This window comes from Styela clava, chromosome 12 (genome assembly GCF_964204865.1).
Source record: "Styela clava chromosome 12, kaStyClav1.hap1.2, whole genome shotgun sequence".
Lineage (NCBI taxonomy): Eukaryota > Metazoa > Chordata > Ascidiacea > Stolidobranchia > Styelidae > Styela > Styela clava.
This window is the reverse complement of record NC_135261.1, coordinates 17,182,501-17,192,500: the sequence shown is the minus strand read 5'-3', so window position 1 is coordinate 17,192,500 and position 10,000 is coordinate 17,182,501. Positions and strand designations below refer to the sequence as shown.

General features: G+C 53.7%; 1 non-coding gene across 1 annotated transcript in view; it reads right to left on the bottom strand.

The window, feature by feature from the left end:
* The window catches only part of LOC144430880 (small subunit ribosomal RNA), a 1,810-nt gene extending 146 nt beyond the window's left edge, over positions 1-1,664 (bottom strand). Inside the window, exon 1 of the ribosomal RNA XR_013479792.1 lies at positions 1-1,664. This exon is cut by the window's left edge and continues 146 nt beyond it. This is a non-coding gene — a ribosomal RNA (small subunit ribosomal RNA).
* Positions 1,665-10,000: the final 8,336 nt, after the last annotated feature.

The window sequence follows — 10,000 nt, the reverse complement described above, 5'->3', positions numbered from 1 at the left end:
CAATCGGTAGTAGCGACGGGCGGTGTGTACAAAGGGCAGGGACGTAATCAACGCAAGTTGATGACTTGCGCTTACTGGGAATTCCTCGTTCAAGGGAAACAATTGCAAGTCCCTATCCCAATCACGAATGAGGTTCAACGGGTTACCCGGACCTTTCGGCCTAGGTTAGACACTCGCTGCTTCACTCAGTGTAGCGCGGGTGCGGCCCCGGACATCTAAGGGCATCACAGACCTGTTATTGCTCAATCTCGTGTGGCTAAACGCCACTAGTCCCTCTAAGAAGTTAGACGCCGACCGAGAAGGTCGCGTAACTATTTAGCATGCCAGAGTCTCGTTCGTTATCGGAATTAACCAGACAAATCGCTCCACCAACTAAGAACGGCCATGCACCACCACCCACAGAATCAAGAAAGAGCTCTCAATCTGTCAATCCTACCTGTGTCCGGGCCGGGTGAGTTTCCCCGTGTTGAGTCAAATTAAGCCGCAGGCTCCACTCCTGGTGGTGCCCTTCCGTCAATTCCTTTAAGTTTCAGCTTTGCAACCATACTTCCCCCGGAACCCAAAGACTTTGGTTTCCCGGAAGCTGCCGGAAAGGTCGTCATGGTAACGCCTCCCGATCGCTAGTTGGCATCGTTTATAGTCAGAACTAGGACGGTATCTGATCGTCTTCGAACCTCTGACTTTCGCTCTTGATTAAAGAAAACATTCTTGGCGAATGCTTTCGCAGTAGTTCGTCTTCCGCCGATCCAAGAATTTCACCTCTAACGGCAGAGTACGGACGCCCCCGTCTGTCCCTCTTAATCATTACCTCGTGCTCCGAAAACCAACAAAATAGAACCGAGGTCCTATTCCATTATTCCATGCAACACTATGCAGGCGAACAGCCTGCTTTGAACACTCCAATTTTTTCAAAGTAAACTTATCGGCCACCGCCGACACTCAGTCAAGAGCACCGACGGAGAACCGAAGGTGAGGCGAACGCAACCAGTGACACGCCTTGCGACGGACCGGCGGCGCTCGCCCAAAATCCAACTACGAGCTTTTCAACCGCAACAACTTTAGCATACACTGTTGGAGCTGGAATTACCGCGGCTGCTGGTACCAGACTTGCCCTCCAATGGATACTCGTTAAGAGTTTTAGGATGTACTCATTCCAATTACAGGGCCTCGTTAGAGTCCTGTATTGTTATTTTTCGTCACTACCTCCCCGTGTCGGGAATGGGTAATTTGCGCGCCTGCTGCCTTCCTTGGATGTGGTAGCCGTTTCTCAGGCTCCCTCTCCGGAATCGAACCCTGATTCCCCGTTACCCGTTATCACAAAGGTAGGCACGTAGCGTACCTTCGACAGTTGATAGGGCAGACACTTGAATGATACGTCGTCGGTGCAGAGACCGTACGATCCGCGTGGTTATCCAGAGTCATCAAACGTCACAGGACGAACCCGGTCGGTTTTGATCTGATAAAAGCGCGCCTCCCGAAGTCGGCGCTTAATGCATGTATTAGCTCTAGAATTACCACAGTTATCCACTTCGCTCACGAGACCAAATAAACCAATACTGATTTAATGAGCCATTCGCAGTTTCGCTTTACGAGAACTCGTACTTGCACCTGCATGGCTTAATCTTTGAGACAAGCATATCACTACTGGCAGAATCAACCAGATAGCTGCGACAGCTGCGCTCGGCCCTTGCTGGGCCGCCCGGCGCGTGCTCGTCGCATTCGTTTAAGACCGAGGCGATCGCCTGCGGCCGTACTCAGCTTCGACAGTCGCTGGCCGCGACGTCCACGCTCTCGCCGGCAGTGCCAGGCGGAGCGATTTGCGTTTTTTCTTTGCTCGCCCTCTCTCGGGCTCGATCCATTCAGTTTCGCACAAACAAGAGCTCTGCCGGCCGCCTGCAGCGGTGCCTAAAACCCGGTCATAACAATGCGACCGTTCTGCTAGGCCGACAAGCGCTCAAGCCAGACGCTCGATCGAACGCCCCCTACATATTAGTCGAGACAACGGCTCGCTCATTAGCATCGCGTTTGTACTTTAACTTTTTTCGGCTCGGCTTCTTTCGACGCCGATGCCGGCGACGCAGCACTCTCTCGCCCGCCAGCCACCGAGAGATGTGTGCGCTCCGACCGGCCCCGCACGCCGCTCTTTCTTGGCTCATTGGAGTTTACTGTCTTTCGCTCTAACATGCCTTACCTAGGGTTAGGTTAGTATGCTTGCACGTTTGTACTTTAACTTTTTTCGGCTCGGCTTCTTTCGACGCCGATGCCGGCGACGCAGCACTCTCTCGCCCGCCAGCCACCGAGAGATGTGTGCGCTCCGACCGGCCCCGCACGCCGCTCTTTCTTGGCTCATTCGAGTTTACTGTCTTTCGCTCTAACATGCCGTACCTAGGGTTAGGTTAGTATGCTTGCACGTTTGTACTTTAACTTTTTTCGGCTCAGCTTCTTTCGACGCCGATGCCGGCGACGCAGCACTCTCTCGCCCGCCAGCCACCGAGAGATGTGTGCGCTCCGACCGGCCCCGCACGCCGCTCTTTCTTGGCTCATTCGAGTTTACTGTCTTTCGCTCTAACATGCCTTACCTAGGGTTAGGTTAGTATGCTTGCACGTTTGTACTTTAACTTTTTTCGGCTCGGCTTCTTTCTTGGCTCATTCGAGTTTACTGTCTTTCGCTCTAACATGCCTTACCTAGGGTTAGGTTAGTATGCTTGCACGTTTGTACTTTAACTTTTTTCGGCTCGGCTTCTTTCGACGCCGATGCCGGCGACGCAGCACTCTCTCGCCCGCCAGCCACCGAGAGATGTGTGCGCTCCGACCGGCCCCGCACGCCGCTCTTTCTTGGCTCATTCGAGTTTACTGTCTTTCGCTCTAACATGCCGTACCTAGGGTTAGGTTAGTATGCTTGCACGTTTGTACTTTAACTTTTTTCGGCTCAGCTTCTTTCGACGCCGATGCCGGCGACGCAGCACTCTCTCGCCCGCCAGCCACCGAGAGATGTGTGCGCTCCGACCGGCCCCGCACGCCGCTCTTTCTTGGCTCATTCGAGTTTACTGTCTTTCGCTCTAAGATGCCTTACCTAGGGTTAGGTTAGTATGCTTGCACGTTTGTACTTTAACTTTTTTCGGCTCGGCTTCTTTCTTGGCTCATTCGAGTTTACTGTCTTTCGCTCTAACATGCCTTACCTAGGGTTAGGTTAGTATGCTTGCACGTTTGTACTTTAACTTTTTTCGGCTCGGCTTCTTTCGACGCCGATGCCGGCGACGCAGCACTCTCTCGCCCGCCAGCCACCGAGAGATGTGTGCGCTCCGACCGGCCCCGCACGCCGCTCTTTCTTGGCTCATTCGAGTTTACTGTCTTTCGCTCTAACATGCCTTACCTAGGGTTAGGTTAGTATGCTTGCACGTTTGTACTTTAACTTTTTTCGGCTCGGCTTCTTTCGACGCCGATGCCGGCGACGCAGCACTCTCTCGCCCGCCAGCCACCGAGAGATGTGTGCGCTCCGACCGGCCCCGCACGCCGCTCTTTCTTGGCTCATTCGAGTTTACTGTCTTTCGCTCTAACATGCCTTACCTAGGGTTAGGTTAGTATGCTTGCACGTTTGTACTTTAACTTTTTTCGGCTCGGCTTCTTTCTTGGCTCATTCGAGTTTACTGTCTTTCGCTCTAACATGCCTTACCTAGGGTTAGGTTAGTATGCTTGCACGTTTGTACTTTAACTTTTTTCGGCTCGGCTTCTTTCGACGCCGATGCCGGCGACGCAGCACTCTCTCGCCCGCCAGCCACCGAGAGATGTGTGCGCTCCGACCGGCCCCGCACGCCGCTCTTTCTTGGCTCATTCGAGTTTACTGTCTTTCGCTCTAACATGCCTTACCTAGGGTTAGGTTAGTATGCTTTCACGTTTGTACTTTAACTTTTTTCGGCTCGGCTTCTTTCGACGCCGATGCCGGCGACGCAGCACTCTCTCGCCCGCCAGCCACCGAGAGATGTGTGCGCTCCGACCGGCCCCGCACGCCGCTCTTTCTTGGCTCATTCGAGTTTACTGTCTTTCGCTCTAACATGCCTTACCTAGGGTTAGGTTAGTATGCTTGCACGTTTGTACTTTAACTTTTTTCGGCTCGGCTTCTTTCGACGCCGATGCCGGCGACGCAGCACTCTCTCGCCCGCCAGCCACCGAGAGATGTGTGCGCTCCGACCGGCCCCGCACGCCGCTCTTTCTTGGCTCATTCGAGTTTACTGTCTTTCGCTCTAACATGCCTTACCTAGGGTTAGGTTAGTATGCTTGCACGTTTGTACTTTAACTTTTTTCGGCTCGGCTTCTTTCGACGCCGATGCCGGCGACGCAGCACTCTCTCGCCCGCCAGCCACCGAGAGATGTGTGCGCTCCGACCGGCCCCGCACTCCGCTCTTTCTTGGCTCATTCGAGTTTACTGTCTTTCGCTCTAACATGCCTTACCTAGGGTTAGGTTAGTATGCTTGCACGTTTGTACTTTAACTTTTTTCGGCTCGGCTTCTTTCTTGGCTCATTCGAGTTTACTGTCTTTCGCTCTAACATGCCTTACCTAGGGTTAGGTTAGTATGCTTGCACGTTTGTACTTTAACTTTTTTCGGCTCGGCTTCTTTCGACGCCGATGCCGGCGACGCAGCACTCTCTCGCCCGCCAGCCACCGAGAGATGTGTGCGCTCCGACCGGCCCCGCACGCCGCTCTTTCTTGGCTCATTCGAGTTTACTGTCTTTCGCTCTAACATGCCTTACCTAGGGTTAGGTTAGTATGCTTGCACGTTTGTACTTTAACTTTTTTCGGCTCGGCTTCTTTCGACGCCGATGCCGGCGACGCAGCACTCTCTCGCCCGCCAGCCACCGAGAGATGTGTGCGCTCCGACCGGCCCCGCACGCCGCTCTTTCTTGGCTCATTCGAGTTTACTGTCTTTCGCTCTAACATGCCTTACCTAGGGTTAGGTTAGTATGCTTGCACGTTTGTACTTTAACTTTTTTCGGCTCGGCTTCTTTCGACGCCGATGCCGGCGACGCAGCACTCTCTCGCCCGCCAGCCACCGAGAGATGTGTGCGCTCCGACCGGCCCCGCACGCCGCTCTTTCTTGGCTCATTCGAGTTTACTGTCTTTCGCTCTAACATGCCTTACCTAGGGTTAGGTTAGTATGCTTGCACGTTTGTACTTTAACTTTTTTCGGCTCGGCTTCTTTCGACGCCGATGCCGGCGACGCAGCACTCTCTCGCCCGCCAGCCACCGAGAGATGTGTGCGCTCCGACCGGCCCCGCACTCCGCTCTTTCTTGGCTCATTCGAGTTTACTGTCTTTCGCTCTAACATGCCTTACCTAGGGTTAGGTTAGTATGCTTGCACGTTTGTACTTTAACTTTTTTCGGCTCGGCTTCTTTCTTGGCTCATTCGAGTTTACTGTCTTTCGCTCTAACATGCCTTACCTAGGGTTAGGTTAGTATGCTTGCACGTTTGTACTTTAACTTTTTTCGGCTCGGCTTCTTTCGACGCCGATGCCGGCGACGCAGCACTCTCTCGCCCGCCAGCCACCGAGAGATGTGTGCGCTCCGACCGGCCCCTCACGCCGCTCTTTCTTGGCTCATTCGAGTTTACTGTCTTTCGCTCTAACATGCCTTACCTAGGGTTAGGTTAGTATGCTTGCACGTTTGTACTTTAACTTTTTTCGGCTCGGCTTCTTTCGACGCCGATGCCGGCGACGCAGCACTCTCTCGCCCGCCAGCCACCGAGAGATGTGTGCGCTCCGACCGGCCCCGCACGCCGCTCTTTCTTGGCTCATTCGAGTTTACTGTCTTTCGCTCTAACATGCCTTACCTAGGGTTAGGTTAGTATGCTTGCACGTTTGTACTTTAACTTTTTTCGGCTCGGCTTCTTTCGACGCCGATGCCGGCGACGCAGCACTCTCTCGCCCGCCAGCCACCGAGAGATGTGTGCGCTCCGACCGGCCCCGCACGCCGCTCTTTCTTGGCTCATTCGAGTTTACTGTCTTTCGCTCTAACATGCCTTACCTAGGGTTAGGTTAGTATGCTTGCACGTTTGTACTTTAACTTTTTTCGGCTCGGCTTCTTTCGACGCCGATGACGGCGACGCAGCACTCTCTCGCCCGCCAGCCACCGAGAGATGTGTGCGCTCCGACCGGCCCCGCACGCCGCTCTTTCTTGGCTCATTCGAGTTTACTGTCTTTCGCTCTAACATGCCTTACCTAGGGTTAGGTTAGTATGCTTGCACGTTTGTACTTTAACTTTTTTCGGCTCGGCTTCTTTCTTGGCTCATTCGAGTTTACTGTCTTTCGCTCTAACATGCCTTACCTAGGGTTAGGTTAGTATGCTTGCACGTTTGTACTTTAACTTTTTTCGGCTCGGCTTCTTTCGACGCCGATGCCGGCGACGCAGCACTCTCTCGCCCGCCAGCCACCGAGAGATGTGTGCGCTCCGACCGGCCCCGCACGCCGCTCTTTCTTGGCTCATTCGAGTTTACTGTCTTTCGCTCTAACATGCCTTACCTAGGGTTAGGTTAGTATGCTTGCACGTTTGTACTTTAACTTTTTTCGGCTCGGCTTCTTTCGACGCCGATGCCGGCGACGCAGCACTCTCTCGCCCGCCAGCCACCGAGAGATGTGTGCGCTCCGACCGGCCCCGCACGCCGCTCTTTCTTGGCTCATTCGAGTTTACTGTCTTTCGCTCTAACATGCCTTACCTAGGGTTAGGTTAGTATGCTTGCACGTTTGTACTTTAACTTTTTTCGGCTCGGCTTCTTTCTTGGCTCATTCGAGTTTACTGTCTTTCGCTCTAACATGCCTTACCTAGGGTTAGGTTAGTATGCTTGCACGTTTGTACTTTAACTTTTTTCGGCTCGGCTTCTTTCGACGCCGATGCCGGCGACGCAGCACTCTCTCGCCCGCCAGCCACCGAGAGATGTGTGCGCTCCGACCGGCCCCGCACGCCGCTCTTTCTTGGCTCATTCGAGTTTACTGTCTTTCGCTCTAACATGCCTTACCTAGGGTTAGGTTAGTATGCTTGCACGTTTGTACTTTAACTTTTTTCGGCTCGGCTTCTTTCGACGCCGATGCCGGCGACGCAGCACTCTCTCGCCCGCCAGCCACCGAGAGATGTGTGCGCTCCGACCGGCCCCGCACGCCGCTCTTTCTTGGCTCATTCGAGTTTACTGTCTTTCGCTCTAACATGCCTTACCTAGGGTTAGGTTAGTATGCTTGCACGTTTGTACTTTAACTTTTTTCGGCTCGGCTTCTTTCTTGGCTCATTCGAGTTTACTGTCTTTCGCTCTAACATGCCTTACCTAGGGTTAGGTTAGTATGCTTGCACGTTTGTACTTTAACTTTTTTCGGCTCGGATTCTTTCGACGCCGATGCCGGCGACGCAGCACTCTCTCGCCCGCCAGCCACCGAGAGATGTGTGCGCTCCGACCGGCCCCGCACGCCGCTCTTTCTTGGCTCATTCGAGTTTACTGTCTTTCGCTCTAACATGCCTTACCTAGGGTTAGGTTAGTATGCTTGCACGTTTGTACTTTAACTTTTTTCGGCTCGGCTTCTTTTGACGCCGATGCCGGCGACGCAGCACTCTCTCGCCCGCCAGCCACCAAGAGATGTGTGCGCTCCGACCGGCCCCGCACGCCGCTCTTTCTTGGCTCATTCGAGTTTACTGTCTTTCGCTCTAACATGCCTTACCTAGGGTTAGGTTAGTATGCTTGCACGTTTGTACTTTAACTTTTTTCGGCTCGGCTTCTTTCGACGCCGATGCCGGCGACGCAGCACTCTCTCGCCCGCCAGCCACCGAGAGATGTGTGCGCTCCGACCGGCCCCGCACGCCGCTCTTTCTTGGCTCATTCGAGTTTACTGTCTTTCGCTCTAACATGCCTTACCTAGGGTTAGGTTAGTATGCTTGCACGTTTGTACTTTAACTTTTTTCGGCTCGGCTTCTTTCGACGCCGATGCCGGCGACGCAGCACTCTCTCGCCCGCCAGCCACCGAGAGATGTGTGCGCTCCGACCGGCCCCGCACGCCGCTCTTTCTTGGCTCATTCGAGTTTACTGTCTTTCGCTCTAACATGCCTTACCTAGGGTTAGGTTAGTATGCTTGCACGTTTGTACTTTAACTTTTTTCGGCTCGGCTTCTTTCTTGGCTCATTCGAGTTTACTGTCTTTCGCTCTAACATGCCTTACCTAGGGTTAGGTTAGTATGCTTGCACGTTTGTACTTTAACTTTTTTCGGCTCGGCTTCTTTCGACGCCGATGCCGGCGACGCAGCACTCTCTCGCCCGCCAGCCACCGAGAGATGTGTGCGCTCCGACCGGCCCCGCACGCCGCTCTTTCTTGGCTCATTCGAGTTTACTGTCTTTCGCTCTAACATGCCTTACCTAGGGTTAGGTTAGTATGCTTGCACGTTTGTACTTTAACTTTTTTCGGCTCGGCTTCTTTCGACGCCGATGCCGGCGACGCAGCACTCTCTCGCCCGCCAGCCACCGAGAGATGTGTGCGCTCCGACCGGCCCCGCACGCCGCTCTTTCTTGGCTCATTCGAGTTTACTGTCTTTCGCTCTAACATGCCTTACCTAGGGTTAGGTTAGTATGCTTGCACGTTTGTACTTTAACTTTTTTCGGCTCGGCTTCTTTCTTGGCTCATTCGAGTTTACTGTCTTTCGCTCTAACATGCCTTACCTAGGGTTAGGTTAGTATGCTTGCACGTTTGTACTTTAACTTTTTTCGGCTCGGCTTCTTTCGACGCCGATGCCGGCGACGCAGCACTCTCTCGCCCGCCAGCCACCGAGAGATGTGTGCGCTCCGACCGGCCCCGCACGCCGCTCTTTCTTGGCTCATTCGAGTTTACTGTCTTTCGCTCTAACATGCCTTACCTAGGGTTAGGTTAGTATGCTTGCACGTTTGTACTTTAACTTTTTTCGGCTCGGCTTCTTTCGACGCCGATGCCGGCGACGCAGCACTCTCTCGCCCGCCAGCCACCGAGAGATGTGTGCGCTCCGACCGGCCCCGCACGCCGCTCTTTCTTGGCTCATTAGAGTTTACTGTCTTTCGCTCTAACATGCCTTACCTAGGGTTAGGTTAGTATGCTTGCACGTTTGTACTTTAACTTTTTTCGGCTCGGCTTCTTTCTTGGCTCATTCGAGTTTACTGTCTTTCGCTCTAACATGCCTTACCTAGGGTTAGGTTAGTATGCTTGCACGTTTGTACTTTAACTTTTTTCGGCTCGGATTCTTTCGACGCCGATGCCGGCGACGCAGCACTCTCTCGCCCGCCAGCCACCGAGAGATGTGTGCGCTCCGACCGGCCCCGCACGCCGCTCTTTCTTGGCTCATTCGAGTTTACTGTCTTTCGCTCTAACATGCCTTACCTAGGGTTAGGTTAGTATGCTTGCACGTTTGTACTTTAACTTTTTTCGGCTCGGCTTCTTTTGACGCCGATGCCGGCGACGCAGCACTCTCTCGCCCGCCAGCCACCAAGAGATGTGTGCGCTCCGACCGGCCCCGCACGCCGCTCTTTCTTGGCTCATTCGAGTTAACTGTCTTTCGCTCTAACATGCCTTACCTAGGGTTAGGTTAGTATGCTTGCACGTTTGTACTTTAACTTTTTTCGGCTCGGCTTCTTTCGACGCCGATGCCGGCGACGCAGCACTCTCTCGCCCGCCAGCCACCGAGAGATGTGTGCGCTCCGACCGGCCCCGCACGCCGCTCTTTCTTGGCTCATTCGAGTTTACTGTCTTTCGCTCTAACATGCCTTACCTAGGGTTAGGTTAGTATGCTTGCACGTTTGTACTTTAACTTTTTTCGGCTCGGCTTCTTTCGACGCCGATGCCGGCGACGCAGCACTCTCTCGCCCGCCAGCCACCGAGAGATGTGTGCGCTCCGACCGGCCCCGCACGCCGCTCTTTCTTGGCTCATTCGAGTTTACTGTCTTTCGCTCTAACATGCCTTACCTAGGGTTAGGTTAGTATGCTTGCACGTTTGTACTTTAACTTTTTTC